This window comes from Pinus tabuliformis, chromosome 7 (genome assembly GCF_031772625.1).
Source record: "Pinus tabuliformis cultivar Carrire ecotype Pingquan chromosome 7, CPIR1, whole genome shotgun sequence".
Lineage (NCBI taxonomy): Eukaryota > Viridiplantae > Streptophyta > Pinopsida > Pinales > Pinaceae > Pinus > Pinus tabuliformis.
This window is the reverse complement of record NC_142293.1, coordinates 1,766,872,190-1,766,892,957: the sequence shown is the minus strand read 5'-3', so window position 1 is coordinate 1,766,892,957 and position 20,768 is coordinate 1,766,872,190. Positions and strand designations below refer to the sequence as shown.

Sequence of the window (20,768 nt, the reverse complement as noted above, 5' to 3'; positions counted from 1 at the left end):
ACAATGATTCTTCTGAGTTGAATGCTCTTGCATCAAGGATCGGGCATAATTACAAGAAAGGATTCTCTAAATAGAGAAGAATCAACAAAATCAATATTGTCGATTTCCCCAAACGAATGAGTTCAAAAACAATCTAAGAATGACAATATATTGAATTCACTTGAGCATGCCAATATGAAAGACCTACCATATCCTCACTATTTTTCACAAACAACCCCATTTAGAGAAGACATGTGCAATATATTAGGAAAATATGTAATAAGAGGACATGGGGGAGCCTAATTCGTGTAACATGTTATTTGACAGTTCCAACCTTTTTTAGGAAGATAAAATCAATGCAACAGGGGAAGATCGATCCACTAAAATATTTGGAGAAATGCCACCCAAGGAAGAAATAGGTCGTGTGGCAACAATTGCTTCAAGAAGATTCAAGGGCAATGTTTATAGAAGAAAGAATGAACCTAATCAAGGAGAACCATCTCAGTCTTCCGAAGAACTGGAGTAGCCCAAAGTTGAAGAGATCCAAAGGAATAAGTCAAATGAATCATCTCCCGAGAAAATTTTGCTTGCTTCTTGGGCCAATAGTGCAACGGTTCCCATGCCTTTGAAAGAATTGATGAAGAGCCTTTCTTACAAGAAAGAGCTTGGAGAAACATTAAGGTCCTATGTTCAAAAATCTCTAACTCCAAATGCAAATGAAGGGGAAGATGTCCCTATTATTTTACAAACATCCATTAGTCAAAATGAATCTAATCCAACATATCAGCCTTTTTATATCTCCTTGATAGTCATTGATTTGATTTTATGGCATAATTGTATGTCGGATTCAGGAGCTTCAACAAATATTATGAATTTTGAATTTATAAAGAGTATGGGCCTAAGAACATCTAGGCCATCCAAGAACATATGTGCATTGGATTCCTGTGAAGTACTAGTCATTGGATTAATCAAAGACATATAGGTTTATCTTGCAGTGTTCTTTGACAAGTGCATGGAAATGGACATAGTTATAATCGATGCTCCTCCCACTTAGGTCATGATCCTTTCCAAGAAATGGACTTCAAAACTAGGTGGAAGCATTTAGTTGGATTTAACATACACCATCATTACTATTGGTGAATATGAGTATGTGAAACTTCACAGGGAAAACTTTCACAAAGAGCACATTGATGGTTTTGGCTCTTACATAGTCATGGCCATGTGTGAGCCACTTCAAGAATACACAAATAACATATGGAGAATTAATTTCAATGGTTCCTCATCTAAGGTGGGTAATGATGTAGGTATTGTATTTACCTCACCAAAAGGCAAATTGTTGTGCTATTCATTTCGTTTATAATTTGATGCTACTAATAATATTGTTGAATATGAAGCTTTTCTTATTGGTTTAAGTTTAGCTAAGGAAATGAATATCAAAATGTTAAATAATATTGGGGATTATGACCTTATTGTTTTTCAAGTGAAAGGGCAATTTGGTTGTAAGAATGACAAGTTAATGATATATAGACAAGTTATAGTCGATGTTAAAGGGTTTGATGCCTTGTCCATGGAAGTAATACCTAGGGGAATCAATCAAAGAGCATATTCTTTAGCAGTTGTTGCTTCCACAAGACAACCATGTGATCTATTAGAAGACAAGCAACCAGAAGTGATATGCAAACCCTCCATTCTAAATAACAATGTGCATTGTAAGGTCTTTTAAAATGATGAACATATCCTCAAATTTATGAACAATCTTCAGGAATTCTCTAAAAAATCAAGTTGGTTAGTTAAACAAGGACTTAGTGGTTGAATTGTGGATAACAAAATCTTGGTGGGTCTTGCTCCATTGGAAGATTTATTAAAGAGAAATGATTCATATAAAGGAAAGAAGTTGAACACCAAGCTATAAGAATTTAATGAAATTAACATTGGATCACCGAAGGATCCAAAGATTATAAAGGTTGGCAAAACTACAATAGAAAAGGAAATAAAGGCCATCAAATAATTGGTTCAATACTTTAGATATGTTTTTACGTGGTCCTACGACGACTTAAAGGCTTACCGAGAAGATGTGATCCAACATGATATACCATTGAAGGAAGGTGTTAATCATTTTTGTCAAAAGCTTTGGCAAACCAACCCCAAGTTTCTACCACTTAAACGAAATGAATTGGAGAAGATATTGAATCAATCCAAACATCATTGTGGCTACAAGATACTGCACATGGTTCGTCAACTTGGTGGTGGTTAGAAAGAAGTCAAGAAAGATCAGATTATGAATTGATTTCATAAATTTGAATTTGTCATCCATTAAGGATAACTATCTACTCTTGAACATGGTATTTCTATTCCAAAGAATCACAGGGGGAGAAATGATGTCATTCCTTACTAGATTTTCAGGTTATAACTAGGTGATTGTAAAAAGTGATGATAAACATAAGACAATTTTAACTACGCCTTGGGGCACTTATGAGTACCAAAGAATACCATTTGGACTAATTAATGCATCTACTACATTTCAAAGGGCCATGGATTATAATTTCAAAGATATAATGAGGAAAATTATTGAGATTTATCAGAATGATTTGACTGTATACTCCAAACAAAGGGAATCTCACATATCTAAGCTTAAACATGTTTTTTAAAGATGGAAGCAATATCGCATATCATTTAATCTAAAGAAGACAATTTTGGGTGCCACCAAAGGAGAGTTGTTTGGTCATATTGTTTCAAAGGAAGGTTTGACGGTGGACCCCAAAAGAATCAAAGGGATCAAGGAAATTTCTCCACCATGTTGAAGAAAGTGTAACTAGGTTCAGTCTTCATAAATGTACTTTTGATATTTTTATTTATTCAAGAAAAGAAATATTATTTTTGTTATATTTATCAATGAGTTTCTTGCTCATTGAATTAGGTCAAGCACATTTTTAAGTGCTTCGAAGTCAAAGAGTCAATGTAATTATTGAATACCCTTAAGGGCATGTTACATTATGTATAAACTTGTATAAGAGTTAAAGAAAATATCTCCAAGCAAAGTCAAGTCGTCTCCATGCAATGACATCCTCCTAGCAGCAAAAATGATGAAGAAACACCAAGTTGTCCTAAAGGAGGAACAGTCCTCTATATATAGAGGTTGTCCACTCCCTCAAAACGACTATCACTCACCTCTAAAATAAGCGAGCAAGAGAAGTCAAGGAAAAACGAAGAAGGACGAATTTTTAGGGGTCTCCAAGTGCAGTGAAGAAACAAGGAAGAAAATCGAAGTTTTGGGATTGTTTCTAGGTCAAAGTACAGTCACACATGAGAGGAAAAAGGAAGGCATTTTGCGGGTATATCAGCAACAAGATCATAGTCACACATTCATCTTTGTTTGGGCTAGAAACTCGAGCCTACAAGGCCTCCTACTCAAGTGAATAAGACTATCTCTCAAGCAAAGGTGAAAGGACCCTAATTCACAAGGATACCTACCACACGTGTGAGAATCTAGGGTTTTTGTACGGTCACATCGGTCTACATATACATCTCAAGAAGAATCTTGTTTCATCAAGAGAAAGGTGTATCCACAAGTAAAGGACATCACTAAGTATAGAAGAGAAGCATCTCATCTATAGATCACATAAGCAAGGTCTATCTCCAGCCAAAGAATGAAGGAGTACGAAGTGTCGTGGAGAAAAGTGTCGGAAGAAGGAAGACTAAGTGTTAGGGAACAAAGTGCAAAAAGGAGGAAGGACTTGACTTTTGCTTGGAGGACATTCTAGTCAAGGGTCTAAGGTTTGGCATTGACCAATAAGAAGCTTCAATAAGAGAAACTTACCAAAGGGTTTTCCTCTCTAAGAGAGAGAGGTTTTGGCCCATGCAGAGAGCCAACATTTTGTGTTCTTGTTTCTTATGTTTTGGTAAAATTTTGATGAAGTAAACAAAAAAACTAATAAGAAGAAGAAGATCAAGCTAAGATAAATTGCAAAAGTACTTCACAAATTGTTATCAAGAATAGAAGAATCCTACTATACATTATTTCCCTTGATTCTTCAACATGGTGTTAGATCTAAGGTGGCACATCAAGGAAAGGGCATCTCAAGAACACTCATCAAGAAAGGACATCTACAAATTTGAAGTATTAAGCCAAGAAGTATTGATCTCATCAAGGACAAGAAAGGACTACAAGAAGACTACAAAGCAAAAGGAGAAGTCTTTTGTATAAAGGCACCTACAAGAAGAGAAAATCAAGGAGGGACCTACATCAAGCCACACCATCTTCAAAATAAAAATCTCTACAAGCACAAGTCATCAAGCAATCAATTGAGTCCATTTGAAGAAAGCAACTTGAAGAACATCAAGATCCAAGGAAGGCAAGTCATCAAGTCTTCAAGAAGAAATCAAGTCCACTACATCTCAAACTCTAACAAGTAAGTATATGTCCCCTTCTGATTATACGTCAATGTATTTTTTCAAGGAAAGCAATAAATTGGTTGGGAGCACTAACTTCCTTGCATGGAAGAAGAGGATTTATTTACTTCTCAAGGAGAATGAATTTCTAGAACACATCAAAAGAAATATCACTATCCCTGCCACTGTTGACAATATCGGCCATATTCGAAAATATCATGATATTTTGGAAAAACGATATATCACCGAGAAAATATCGCAATATTTTCTAAATTATCACCGAGAAAATATCGCAATATTTTCTATTTAGAAAATATTGCGATATTTTCAAAAAATCAGCAAATATTGGCTATATTTAAAAATTTGAAAAAAAAAATATTTTTTATGCTTGTCGATATTTGCCGGTATTTTGACGATATTTTCGCCGATATTTCCGATAAGATGTTTTCTAGACCCTCGCTGATATTTTTCCACCACCGGTATTATCAACATTGATCCCTGCTAAGGAACAAACTCTAGCCTTAGCCAAGTACAATAAGGATTAGACAAGAGCTCAAAGGATTCTAATAGAATCCATCAAAGACTCTCTCATTCCTTATGTCTCCAAATTTGAAACATCAAAAGAAATCTATGACAAGCTAATAGAGTTATTCTTGGTAAGCACAGCTAGAGAAGTGATATCTCTTCGAAATGATTTGTATAAGTTGAAGATATCAAATGAAGGAATAACTCGATATTCCATGAAGATCTCTAAGATGGGGGATCAACTTCAAGAGCTGGAAGAATTCATGTCTAACAAAGAAATGACAATCGTAGTACTCAATGCTATACATGAGGATTGAGGCAACTTCACATCAAGCATATATTCCAAGAAGGAAGCTACCCCACTAATTGAATTATGGTCTCTATGCAAGATAGAGGAAACTAGACTCAAAGCAAAAGAGGATGTGGGATCAAAGGAGCAAGCATTTGCAACCATGGCCAAGAAAAAGGGAAATTTTGGCAAATTTGGTCCACGAAGAACAAACAATAGAGATATGTCCAAAATCCAATGCTTTGGATGCCAAGAATATGGACACTACAAAAGGAATTGTCCAAAACTTAAGAAGGACAACAACAACAAAAGAAAAAGGGAAGAAGCTCACATGACTCAAGAGGTGAAAGAAGAAGACAAGAAGCAAAAGAAGGAAGATCCTTTGGATCTATACTATGACTAAGTCTACTTCTTTACTTAAAGTCTTCTTTCAAAGTTTTGAGTAGTATAGGAGCATGTAGGAATAGAATAAAAATGCATGGCTAGAAACATCTTCTAGAATCTAGAAGCATGATGTACATAGAGTTCAAAATACTCATGTAGAAGGAGCATTTAGAAATAGAACAAAATGCATGGTTAGAAATATCTTCTAGAATATAGGAGCATAGTGTACATATAGCTCAAGATATTCATATAGAAGGAGCATACCTATTATAAGACCTCATCCATGATAAAAGAATACGTGATCATGATTGTAAATCCTAGAAGGCCACCATCATCAAAAGAAAGAGACATTTGTAGGATGATGATCTATAAGATCCTATGACAAGAATCTTCAAAAGAAGGTTCATAAATAAGAGCATATGTGTGAACAAGAATTCCATTCATGGAATACAAGGAAGTATGATGTGCAGGCAAGAATGGATGAAGCAAAGAAGGGCTACATCAATCAAGAAGGACCATCAAATGAAGCCGATACAATCAAAATAGAATCAATATGAGGTATGTAAGCATTAAAAGGTAAATTCATGTGATCTTATATATTATTAAAGTCATGGGAATAGATCTAAGACATGATCAAGTACAAAAAGATCTCTTTCACCGAAGACATACTCAAGAGCATGTACAAGTCAACAAGAGAAGTGCTCACATAAGGAGCATAAGGTTGTTGACTACTCCGTGAGGCAAGTGAAGAAGAAAGTACTCTCCAAAGGAGTACAAGATTTCTAACTAAAAGGCATGTGAAGAAGAAATGTTGACTAGTTCAAGCAAGTAAGTAGGAAAAGAAGAAAGTGCTCTCATGGGGAAGTATAAGGTTATTATCTAAACAAATCAAGAAGAAGCAAATGAAGAAAGAGATAAAGCATGTGAAGAAAATCATGGTCATAAGGAATCACTATCCGACAAGATCCATTAAAGACATCTCCTGAAAGAAGGCATGACAACTCTGACAAAGGAAGAAAAATATCAAAGGACCCTTGACACCTATGAAGGCCTTGGAGATATTAAGGTGCAGATAGTTGATTCAACTCTACGAAGATATCATGATGAAGAGGTCATCCAACAAAAACATTATCTAATGTTGAAGAAAGTCAGGATGAAATCATGACGAGTTACCAAATCGAAGCATAAAACAAGTACAACTAAGCATCAATGTGATAAGTATTCTAAAAGCGTAGATAGATGACAAAGGAGTAGTTAGATGATAAAAGAACTTGACACATATCTAGAAGGACACTTTCCACGAAGAAGCAATGACATGAAAAGACAAGAAGGAAAGTGATCAATGGTCGGTTCCCTACCAAGAAGAAGTTAGAAAAAAGACTTCATGACATCAAAGAAGGAGATCAAGCAACTGAAGGACCCACGAAGAAGAAGTTGTTGATGAATGGACAAGTCCCTAGCTAAGAGGAAGTTATAACAAGTTCCCACTTACAAAGGAACTTGGACAAGTACCTTGTTAGAGGATACTTGGGCATGTCTTCCTCAATTGAGAGGAAGAGAGAGACACAAAATTCTTGTCTTCACTTGGGAAGAAAGAATGGGAGGATTAGGTAATCATCTGGCATCCGATACTCTTTGAGGATGTGTAGGGCATCCAAGCAAAGTCAAGTCCTCTCCATGCAACGACATCCTCCTAGCAGCAAAAATGATGAAGAAATGCCAAGTCGGCCTACAGTCAACAAGTCAGCCTAAAGGAGGGACAGTCCTCTATATATATAAGTTTTCCACTCCCTCATAATGACTATCACTCCCCTCTGAAATCAGCGAGCAAGAGAAGTCAAGGAAAAACGCAGAAGGGCGAAGTGTAAGGGGTCTCCAAGTGCAGTGAAGAAAGAAGGAAGAAAAGCGAAGTTTTGGGACTGTTTCTAGGGAAAAGTACAATCACACGTGTGAGGAAAAAGGAGGGAATTATGCAGTTATATCAACAGCAAGATCACAGTCACACATTCATCTTTGTTTGGACTAGAAACTTAGGCCTACAAAGCCTCCTACTCAATCAAAGGTGAAAGGGCCCTAATTCACAAGGATACCTACCACACGTGCGAGAATGTAGGGTTGTTGTACAGTCACATCAGTCTACATATACATCTCAAGAAGAATCTTGTTTGATCAAGACAAAGATGCATCCACGAGTAAAGGACATCACTAAGTATAGAATAGAAGCATCTCATCTAGAGCTCACATAAGCAAGCTCTATCTCCAGTCAAATAACAAAGAAGGAGGACGAAGTGTCGGGGAGAAAAGTGTCAGAAGAAGAAAGACTAAGTGTCAGGGAACAAAATGCAGAAAGAAGGAAGGACTTGACTTGTGCTTAGAGGAATTTCTAGTAAAGGGTCTAGGGATGGGCATTGATCAATAAGAAGCTGCAATGTGAGAAAATTACCAAAGGGTTTTCCTCTCTAAGAGAGAGAGATTTTGGCCCTGGCAGAGAGCCAACATTTTGTGAGAGTTTCTTATGTTTTGGTAGCAGTTTGATGAAGTAAACAAACACACTAATAATAAGAAGAAGATCAAGCTAAGATAAATTGTAAAATTACTTCACAAATTGTTATCAAGTCTAGAAGAATCCTACTATACATTATTTCCCTTGATTCTTCAACACACCAAGACACCATAAAGATATCCAATATTTCTTTGGGAAGATCAATTTCATAAGAAGGTCCATTCCCAACTTTAAAAAAATTACCAAACCATTAACCGGATTGTGAAAGAAATATTATTATTTCAAATGAGACGAAGACACCAAATCAACATTCAACAACATCAAAGAATCCATAGTAAGGTCATCGGTATTGGTAAATCTTGATTATTCTATAGTTTTTTTGTGTTTTCTTTTGCTTCTCAGACGAGACTATTGCATGTATCCTTCTTCAAAGGAATGAACAGGGTGAAAAACAACCTATATATTTCATGAGAGAAATTCTTAGAGACTTAGAACTCAACTATGACATTATGAAAAAACAAGCATATTCCTTAGTCAAATAACTCAAGAATTTTAGGATGTACATTGGGTACAATAAAGTAACTTTCTATGTTCCTCATCCAACAGTCAAGGACATATTGTCTTAGCAAGGCTATTTAGGAACTCGAGGCAAGTGGGTGTCTAAAATACAAGAATATGATTTGGAAATAAAGCCCACAAAGCTCATTAAAGGTCAACGGCTAACTCAACTTATGGTCGAGGGGAATGAAGAAGCAATAGGGATGAAGGATGACACATGTTCCTCGGTATGCACAATGACCAATAATGAATTAGAAGGATATGATTGTTATAAGGACATCATCTTCTACCTCAAGAACCTTCCAGGACTGAGACATCTTCCAAAGCATAAGAAGAGGTCACTCAGACTGAAAGTAGAAAAATAATATTTGATTGAGCAAGGACTTGGGTGGAAAAACCTTGATGAATTGGTTGTCAAGTGTGTCAACCCAGATGAAGCCACAAATTTAACAGAGGAATTACAAAAATGATTATGCAGGGAACATCATTCAACAAATAGTATCGAACATAAGATTCTCAGAGCTGGATATTATTTGCCTTCAATATTTACAGATGTGCATAAATTCGTTAGAGAGTGTCGACCATGTCAATTTTTCATAGGATAGAAGAAGTTGGAGATACTCACTCTTCAGTCATTTGTAGTGGAAGCTCCCTTCCAACGATGGGGCTTGGGTTTCATCGGAGAGTTCAAAGAAAATTCAAGCAATGGTCACCAATGGATCTTAAATGTTGCAGATTATTTCACAAAGTGGGTAGAGGAAATCCCCACAAATAAGGAAATCGATTCAGTGATTATGGATTTCCTTGAAGAAAGAATTTTCACGAGATTCAGGGTGCCAAGCAAGATCACTACTGACAATGTCAGAGCCTTTAGTTTCAACGACGATGACTACATTTTGTTTTGACTATGGCATTTTCCTATCTCATTATTCTAACTATTACTCCTAAGGTAATGGATTCACATATTCAAGTAGTAAGAACCTCGTGACAATCATTAATAAGACAATTGGAAACAGTAATAAGAATTGGGATGGCAAGATTAAGTATGCTCTATGGGCTGATAGAATTTCAAATAAAGACTCCATTGGTAATCCTATTCGAGCTGGTCTACAGGATGGATGTTACATTGCCTATTCACTTGAAGCTTCTTGTATTGAAGTTGATGCAAGAATATTCCATTGATTCAAATGGATTGCAAAAAAGGATCAATCAAATCATGGAATTAGATGAAAGTCGAAGACATGCTTATGATTTCCTATGACAACTCAAATCAACACAAAGAAGAAATTTTACAAGAAGGCTTGCTAACGTGACTTTTGAAAAGGGGACTTAGTCCTCTTATGGAATAAAAGAGGTGAAAAACCAAGTAAACATGGTATGTTTGAAAGGTTATGGTTAGGACCTTAAATTATTGATGTGATTGTAGGTACAAACTCTTTCCACCTATGCCACACGGATGGTGAGAAGTTATCCTTGCCTCGTAAATCAGCAAGCCTTAAAATTGTTCTATTCGAGTAATATCTTATGCATTTAGGGCATCCCCGGATAGAGTAGGTGTTTTTTGTTTCTTTGCTTACTTATGTGGTTGATTCATTGATGTTATTACATTGCATGCTAGATTAGTTTGATTTTCTTTATTTTGTTTATTTATTTTCATAAAATTTGATACTTGTTTTTGAATTTGTGGATGTAGGTCTTTGAGTGATGGACATTTGGATATTGTAAGATTCTCAAGCACCCCTGAGAAAAGCACTTGTTCTGTAGTTGGAGCCTTATGTTACCCCTCTTTTGGCAAGGATACTCTAGAACTTTTTGGCCATGCCATATAAGCCCAAAGGTTGTGCCTTATAGCCTTGCAAAGCAATGTGGGTGTATGTTATTTTGTGAAAGTGACACTTAGATTCCCATTGGTGTGAACGACCATGGCTACTGCTAGTTTTTTTTATTTCATGGTATGTTTGTCTTTGTGGTATTTTCGACTTCCCCCTAGTGGGTAATAACCCCCTACCTTGATGGTCATTCTTATACTTGGGGATGGTGATGCCAATATCATGAATTAGACACTATTATGACTCATGGTTTAAGGGATCACTTGCATCATAAAGCCTCATAAGGGTGATCACAATATGTACTTTTCCCTAACATTATCTCTTATGGTACCAGTGCACCCCCCTACCCCACATGTGTCATGTGTCTTTATGTGTTTCGTACTTCCCTTTGGCCTTGGATCTTCATCTTGATGTTTCGACAATTCCCAATGCGTTTTTGTTTTCCAAGGCATCATCCTATTTCTTTTGAGGCAAAAGGGTGTCCATTTGATTCTCTATGCCAAGATGAACCACTTGTCTTTCAAAGCAGTGAGAACGCCCTCATAGATCTCTAGTTCTATCAGTGGACCCACTTTGGGGATAGAGAGTTTTCCATGTGGCATTGCAAGAAACCATGTTTGAGGACTACTGATTAGGTGGAAAAAGAGGAGTGGTCAAGTAAGTATCACATCCAAGCCAAATCAGCTCAATGCTCAAGCAAAGTGGCATCAAATCAAGCCTTTCAAGCATTTGTACCACATGTGGGGCATAATGTCAGCCTATTTTGGGTTGTTGGATGGAGTAAAAGGCAAAGATAAAGGTAAATGTTGGAACATTGAAGTCTATTTGTGAAAAACGGAGCCCCCAAGGGCTATTCATCCAAGTGACAACTCAAAATTACTCAAAGAAAAGGTCAAAGGGCTCCAAACCAACCTAACCAATAGCATTACAAGGGAAGAAATGGATGTTGAGTCCTCCAAGCAAGAAAAGGAAGCATCTCCAAGCAAGATGTCGAAGGAAGAAGTCGGAAACTAACCCCCAAGGACTATATCAAGCAATGTACAATCAAGGGCCAAATCCAAGTGTTTTATTTCAAGTAAGGTAGCCATTGGGAACATTTAGGACCAAGGAAGGAGGTTGAGCCCTCTTTGAGCAAGATTAATCCTTTCTCAAGCAAACTTAATAAATGTTATTGATGAACGAGAGCCCGCAAGGGTTACTTCAAGTGTTTTCGATTCAAACTCAAGCCATGTTTAGCCTTGAAGGGAGGTTGAGCCCTCATTTTTTGTGCAAGAAAGGTTAAGGAGTGAGACGTTGCATGGAAGGGCCCTTCTACAAGTCAAATTTGAAGGAAAAAGCAAGGAAAAATCACTTTACAAGAAAAATTCATCCAAATTTCAAGCAATGAAGACTAGCTTATCCAAGTCATCCACCTAAATATAATTGCCAACCCTAGCCAACCGTTGAAGGGTCAAATTTGTTGAAATGTAACTAGTGTCGGTCTTCATAATTGTATATGTCATGACTTGATGTAATTGATGTATTTGTCAAAAAGAAAAAGAAAACAAAATTATTTGTAAAAGAAGATTATTTATTGTGAAATCGGTTTCTTGCCCATAGTTATTTTGTCCTAGGTCAAAGCACCCATTGAGTGCTCTAAGGGTTTCAGTGAAAGGTCAAAGAGTCAAATTCATGATGTACTAGCCATTGGAGGGCTCATGTATTAAGAAAGACAAATTATTATTGTATTATGTCAAGTCTAGAAGCCTCCATGAGATGAGTCGGACAACGTTTCTCAAGTCAGCCTAAAGATGCCTAAGTCACCCAGCATGATATCTATAAAATAAAAGCTCACTCTCATTTGAAGACACGCATCTTATGAATTACTTTTGATCCTAGCAAAGAAGTGAAGGTTTGATTCAACAAATTAGAGGAGCAGAATTCTGAGGAAGCCAATGAGGAAGTAAAGGAAGCAATTTTTTGTCTCTGCTTACCCACATGTATGAGTTTGTTGGAGAACCTAGGGTTTCCTCAGTCTAGAATTTGCAGAGATATTGTTTGTGGTTTGGTTGGCTAATCTCTTGGAAGGTTTGGTCTTGGTTCAAGGTCTTGGAAGTCTTCATTTAATTGATTTTATAAAAAGAGATTTTTGTGGATTTTCCTCTCTAAGAGAGGTTTTGGCCCTGGCTAACAACCTACATCTGGTGTTCTTATGTTTGCATTGTGATATTTTTATTGGCATTTCTCTTGATGATGAACAAAACTAAATAATGATGAAAATATCCTAATATAAATCACTAGAGAATGTCAAGGATCAAAGAGAAATCAAGTTAATAAATACTTTAACTCTCTGCCCTATATTTATCAACAAAGTCAAGTTGTTATACCACCAATGAAGAGCTAATTTCGCATGCGAGCCAACCATACAATCATTTGTGGAATGTTTGGTCATTTAGAGTCAAAACAACTCCTCTTGGCCATATCTATGTAGTGTTTTGCCTCCATTTAGGGTTTACTCAATGTAAATTAATATACAAAAAAATTAACTTAGCCTCAAAGCATTTTGTGGATGACAAGTTACCAATTTTGTGGGAGACCAAGGAGGAAATTTTAAGAGCTTTGTCTATATATAGGCCTTCTCCTTGGCAATTTATTGTGAACTTGTTGAGCTATTTAAATAAATTGTGAAAGATTTCATCAGACAAAAGGATTTACATGTGAATTCTTGTCTCTTGCTTGGTTGATATAAAACTATTCAAAAGCAATTTGTGGAGCATATCAAAGTTACTACAAGGCTAAGGAAATTGATTCAATAAGGCTTGGAAGAGGAAGGTCTAGAGTCTATGTCACACCATTTTCTTAATTCATACAATGTATAATATTGTTCTTTTTGGGGACATGTTTCACACTCCTCTTGAGAGTAAGTAACATTATTTTGTATAATTGTTGATTTCGCGGTTGGAGAGTTTGTTACATATGAAGCCCTCCTAGTAGGATTTTGGTTTCATTTCTTGTCTTGTTTTGATTTTAAGGTCATATCCTTGGTGTTCCACCTAGTACCAAAACCACAAAATTTGTGATACTAAATCTAAGAGTGGACATAATTCTCTATCCTTTACTCTTGTGGATAAGGGGCCATACCCTTATTTCTAACTATTTGTAATCAAATCTCTTTAAAAAAATAATTTTCAAAATTTATAGTAATTTTTTGTAAATTTGAATTGAGTATCACATATATTAAAAAAAAAAAAAAAAATACTCACAAAATTATATATTCCAAAAGCTCTTAAAATTCATATAAGGAAATAGAAAAAAATATTTCAACAGTGAATTTCTTCACTAACCTGTGGTTTAATTTGCATTATTGACTATTTTATTGGACAAAAAAGCACAAATTGCATTTTGGGAAGCCCTAAAATCCCTAAGGTTGTAAGCCCCCATTTATTTTTCTCTATATCTATGTGCTAACATCATTTCCAATTGGTTCAAGGTTTATTACATGTTCTGAAAATTATTTACAACAATTGGAAGCAATTGGAAGCAAACCCTTGCTTTGGGATACATGAAACTCAAGAGTAACTCTCTTGCATCCTTTATAGTTGAACTAAAGAGGTTTTCTATTAATTATTTGTTGATTTTAGATCATATATTAGTTGTGCAAAACACAATTGATCACTCTTTTGGGCACAGTCAATTTTCAACCCTCACAGTTAAAGGTCGTTTTCTAAATAGTTAACTTGCAGATTGAATATATTTTAAACTACTCATCCAAATTTGGTGTTCTTATGCTCATTTGAAAGGATTTTCATATTACTAAGACTTCCAACCAAGTTCCTTCAATTTCGGGTCCACCAAGAGCTAGTTTCGTACCCTTGAAGTGGGCATATGTTTGTTGTCTTGGTGCAATCTTTAAAAGTACAAAAGTTACAAGTTTAAAAAGCTAACTTATATCCTTCTTACGACACTATAGAAAAGGTATACTACTTCCAATTTATTTCTGATTGTGGTAAAAAATATTCATACTCAATTTGTGGCACTTTCCAAGCTTATATCCTTTGATATATTGAGTATTTTCTTTGTTGGTCTACAATATAGTTTTGTTCTAACATATTTTATGAGATTAGATTTTTCTATGAAATTAACTCCTACCTCTTCCATATACTTTTACTTAGGCACTGGTTTACTTATATTTTGGTTGAGTGTCTATTTGTAGGAATACTATCGTTGGTGTTTTGCAGGAGTTAGCCTAAAGCGAGATGAATACATTGAAATGACAGTGAATGTATTTTTAAGAGTGATTATTTTTTAGCAGACTTGGTTGAATCTTTCTAACTATGCTAGTTTGAGTGGTAACAAAGCTCACTTTGCCAAGGCCTTGCAAAATTACTATTATGCTCTCAACTCACTTTTCCTCCGTAAAGTTACTGCTCCACCTTTCGAGAGTTTCAATTCATGGATCAATTTGTTGTAAGGGGTTTAGCCATCGCAGTTGATGCCTTTCCCATCTCCTACAAACAAAATGAGGGTTTCTTTGATGGTTTGGCTTTGGGAATGGCATAAATGTCTACAAGTACATATATACTAGTGTGCATCCACACATCACATTGACAAGTATGCTAGTTACTTGAAATATGTGTTAGATGCTTCTCCAACTTTTTGTATAAATAGAGTTACCTCCCCTCTTCTAGCTCTGTATGACTTTTAAAGATGTTTTTTTATCTATTTCATCACTTACCAAATCCAATCAATAAACAATCTTACCTGATGAAAATTTCAAATGAACATCAATGATATTTATGAATAGATGCTAAGTTAATTTAATTATAAGACATTGTTTAAATGTAAAACAATACAATTTGAACACCAAGACAATAGACGTGTCTATACAAATTAATAATATTTTATTATCACTTTCACAATAAATTTTTTTCAAAAGGATGAAAAAGTCTTAAATACTCTAAAAAACCAGTGTATCTTCTGTTAATATAATCTCAAAAACCCAACATGCAACAACATCATTATATGTAGATAAAATCTACCCACTTGAAATACCCGGTTGGTGCTTGATGATAGAGCAAACTTCCACTCCTAGCAAATGCCTCAAGTCTCGAATCGTTAACTTGTTCCTTTAATTCCAAAAAGACAAACCCTACTATCCAATAAAAAACAATTTTTAAGTCATACTCTATTACTAAAAAGAAAGATTCAACCTTAGCAATGTCTACAACAAGTTCAACATTGTGCAATATCATCTTTAAGGCTACCAGAGTGAAGTCTTGTTCCTTCAAGTAGCATCTAGAGTTGGTCCTATACATGAAATCAAATACTATCCTGAGTTTCACTTTAACCTCTTGCCTTGGGATGTAGATTTCTATTTGGGTATAAGATAGTAATTTTGCACTTTGTCATGAAAATGTTCATAGATTTATCTTTTTGCCAATTTTGCAAAGATAAAATAGATAATCTAATGCCTATCAAAATGTAATGTTATGCTATTAATGATTGTGAGAAGCAAATTTCCTAACGAAGTATTTGTTTGACATTGTAATATATCTATTTGTTATTATTTGTATTAATAATTATTACAAAGCTTAACCATTAAAGTTCTTGACTAAGCCTTTCATATATTATCTTTTTATTTACCATACAAAAGAATTAATTTTCAAAAACACTTGAAAAATAGAAACAAAATGTTCATATAAAAACATCTACAAACAAATCATTAAATTTGGAAATCCTACCATCTATCAAAATTCTATTTAGAAATCAACAAAATATCTAATAGATACCTCAATACACAAGTTAATATTATTAAGGATTATTTCAAAATTGAAATCAAAATACAATAGAACCTTATCATCAACAATGCTTTTTAATAAAGACAACACTCTTTCATTTTTCAAAGTAAAGAAATTTCAAACTTTGTTCCAAAAACACTCACGAAAATTTCAATAAATGAAATTTTGTTAAGGAATCTTTTTTAATACAATATTCAATAGAAGCCAACCTAGAATAGGGCGGTGATATTGACAATGTGTTTTTAACAAAGACAATATTTTCATTTTTCCAAATAGAGAAATTTCAACCTTTGTTCCAAAACCTAACACAATATTCAACAAGGCCGCATAGCTAGCGTTTCTCTACAGCTCTGTTCAATTATTGAATTTTGAAATGTATGAACTAACTATTGTATTTGAACAAGGGCTACTTTGTAAATGCTCTTTCTTATTTTAAGTATCCTTAAATTAGAGGCCCATGTCACAAATGTTATCAAATGTATTATTATAATAAACGTACATAAACACATGTTATAAACATTGACTAGGGCCAACCTAATTTTAAATATTAAATTAGTTTGTTTATACGTAAGGCCCTAATAATGTGAAAGTGTTTATATATAACATTATAATATCAAATAATAGGTATTAAATCATTTAACGTGAATTTTAGAAAATTAACCATTAGTTATACATTGTTTAGGATAATATGTACTTTGGCTAATTTGTACATAAACACAATGTATCATTAAATAGTGATAAAATTATAATATTATTATCTCCATAGGCTATTATATGCTTTTAAGTATGGAATCCTCTGTCAACTTTTAGTACGTGTTATCCTTCCTCATGTATACTCTATTATGCCCGCCTATTATGCATTAGGTTTTTGTTTGACCATCTATTTTGGTTAAAAAAAATTAACAATTACTTTTTTATTTATTGCAATATTTTTAATCAGCATTTATTTGTTGTAATTTTAAAAATTTTATTATTCCATACTTCTTACTTAATTTGTGATTGCACAATAATAAATAATAACTTATAAGTAAACAGTTAATAACATTTACCATTATTTGTCCCTGAACATTAGTGGTTCCATGGTTCCACTAAAACACTGATTTCAAAAAAATCGATAAATTTGAAACACCAATAAATTATTGTATCTCAACAAATACATTATTAAAGATTGAATGCTTATTATGCCTGACCCCTCTAATATTTGTGTATATTTCTGGTAGTTGTTAGATTGCATTTATTAGGATATTTGTCTTCCTAAATATAAAGGAAACTTGTGCGCTAGGAAACGTGTGCCCATTGTAATTTATTGAACTTCGCCATCACTTTTTTTGGAGTACATGCCCTCAGAACTTGTGCGCATTAATGCTTATTAGACTCTATGACCAGATGTTCAAAATCCGTCTGATAACCCTTTACCTTTTGGGCAATCTAATATTACACTGGTTAGGATATGTGAGGTCTTACTACAAAAACAAAGTGAGGACTCGTACAATATAAATTATATTAGTGATGGACTACATCTCTCATTTTATAGTGGAAGTTGTACATTAAATTGTACAATGTTAATTAATAGTGAAGTACATCTGGCATCATTACATAATAAGAGATGAAATAATTGAACCAATAGTGTTTTAGATAAAAGAATTTAAATATGGTTTAAAAATAATAAATTTTAATTTATAATATTAAACTTTGGAAAAGTTTCATAAATTTTGGACAACTTAGATTTAATGTCAACATCAATTTTTTTAATACGTTATTACCCTGTTGCACCCTGTTGTAGGGAATAATAAGATTTTATAGTGTTTTAAGCTTCTATCTCCAATATTTAATGGTGTTTACACTGTATATCTTGAAACATAACTATATAAGTACAATAATTCATAACTACTTTTTTCTAAAAATTAACAATAACGTGTAAAATTATGATTTTATTATATGCGAATCATTATGACATTTTCGGAAATCACTAACAAGTTAACAATGACGTGTATATTTTAAAATAAATTGTATTTGACAGCTAGAAATAGTCAAGACTTGTATACATACATCAATTCAATTTTAAACCCTGCTTGAAGCAGTCAAAACGTGTATACATACATCAATTTTAAACCCTGCTTGAAGCAATGAAAAACCATGGAGAGAACGTGTATACATACGTCAATTTTAAACCCTGCTTGAAGCAATGAAAAACCATGGAGAGATGTGAAGTCCGTTTTGAAATTCCAACCCTCCTATTAATGAGTTATTTAAAGTGAATAACTTTGCAGAAAAGTCAATTTGGCATTATGTTACGTCATTAAAGGAGGGCGGTCAATAAATGCTATCTATGAGAAGCTTGGCAAGGTACGATTTGATGGATGATGCGTCCATCACTACATCTCATCTTGATATGGAGAATGAATGGCCTTGATTCGATTTCAGGTTCGCTCATAACTTTTGCCAAAGGACCATTCTAGAGTTATATTTGTCCTCTCAAGTTTTCACTGCAATTTATGAAATTAGTGTTGGGAAAAGTATGATATTTTTTTCTTCAGGAAAGGTACGATTTGATGGATGATGCATATGCCAATCTGTCTAATCCTAGAGATCAACAATGAATGCCCTCTAATTTTATCTGCATTAAATGATTACAACTTTATTACTTGGCTTAACTGGGCTACATTTAAAATATGAAAGATAATTAATAGTGAAGTAAATCTGCCATTATTACATAATAAGAGGTGAAAGAATTGAACCAGTGGTATTTTAGATAAATGAATTTAAATATGGTTTAAAAATAATAAATTTTAATTTATAATGTTAAACTTTAGAAAAGTTTCATAAATTTTTGGACAACTTAGATTTAATGTCAACATCAATTTTTCTTTAATACGTTATTACCCTGCTGGTGCAGGGAATAATAAAAGCCGACTTGAAATAGAGTGATATTGATATAATGGGTCAATAGTGTTTTTTGAGATTTGACAATGTTTCTTCGTATACTTCGATAACAACACCTTACGAAAAATGAGGTATGTAAATTCACCAAAACAATCATGTCACTCAAGTATTGAATTGTAACTTTGTCACTCAAGTATTGAATTGTAACTTTGTGACAATTAATACAAGTGCTCTTATCCTTGGACACTTTTACCTCACATTGCGATTGTGTTGTAAGTTAAGACAAACACTGATTCAAGTTCTATAAACATAGGGCAAAATGACGAAGTATTGTAAGAATGACAAACATTATTTAAATTATTAACAAATAATCACTGCTCTAAATACCAATTAGGGATTTAAGAACATTCGCTAAACTCGGCATACATACATACTCAAATGACATAATGATTCAACCCCAGTAAATCCATCTTAACTCTGTATCTATTAGCACCAAGAGGATCAAAAACAAAAACAGATTTCAATCTCTCAATGTTTAAAAAACACTTAGTTAAGATGGATTTACACTAGCGTGCTTAAAAAGCTCTTCGTTAAGATGGATTTAAGCTAGTGTGATGTGTGTGCATGCTTGGTTTCATGTAACTCACTGGCGGTTCACATAAAACAATGAGAAATGGTGCCAAACAGTATTGCATTAGTTTCCTCATTTTACAATAGTTGATTGTGTGTGTCGAGATTTGACCGATCGTATTAGTTTGAGTAGTGGGTGCTATGAATTACAAATAGGAAGTTATAGAGTCAAGTCCCTAGGATGGCTGTCTATGTAAATATCATTGGGCCTCATTCAACCAGTCAATTTACCTAGGTACCATCCTCAAACTGACGGGAGGTGCATAGAGGGTTTCCTTGGGATGTGCATTTCATCAAATATATGTGTGTGTGTGTGTGTCTGTGGATGTGTGTGAGAGAGTTTATTATTTAGCCCACAATGTATGTTATTATTAGATTTTTAGTTTTGTATAACATACTATATTGGACCAACATATATTGATGTCAACAATAAAGGATGGACAAGAAATCTAACACAACCTCTTCAATAATGAACTGTCAAATGCACCATGTTTTCTCTTGGTGCAATTAATAAAAGGGTCAAATTTTCGTAAGAAAAAGCTTATTACAAGCACTCAGCATATCCCTTTGTTAGGGTACACTGCTTAAAATCAATAAGAGGAAGTAACTGTAATTTCTTACAGGTCCAATCCATGGATAGTCATTGAGCCAAAAACAAGTATAAGCATACGTCTGCTTACAGTCGATAAAAGAAAATCACTGTAACTGAAGAAATTACAGATTTAATCTATGGATAGTCATGGGAAAAAACAAGGATATCTGTAATTAGAGCCGGGAAGCAAAGCCAAGCCAGAAGAAACTACATCCAATATTAGGTGCAAACTTACTTTACAGTATCCCAAAGAAGCAGAGAGAGCGATTGACATTTTCTTGGACAACAGTAAATAAACTTTCAAAAGAGTGAGCTCCAATCCAGTGGAGAAGCTGAAGTTGAGTTGGAAGAAGAAACCTGATATTTATTTGAGACTCCACTCCTGTCTTCCTCGCCACAAATAAAAGGATCATAATATTCTGCCTGCATA

The 20,768-nt window shown here is 34.3% G+C and overlaps 1 protein-coding gene across 1 annotated transcript in view; it reads right to left on the bottom strand.

Moving 5' to 3' along the window:
* Nucleotides 1-20,216: 20,216 nt before the first annotated feature.
* Nucleotides 20,217-20,768, bottom strand: part of LOC149255423 (large ribosomal subunit protein mL101 (rPPR4)-like) — a 51,156-nt gene continuing 50,604 nt past the window's right edge. Inside the window, exon 6 of the mRNA XM_089460483.1 lies at nt 20,217-20,761. The gene's annotated coding sequence lies outside the window, so the exon portion shown is untranslated. The remainder of the gene's footprint in view (nt 20,762-20,768) is intronic.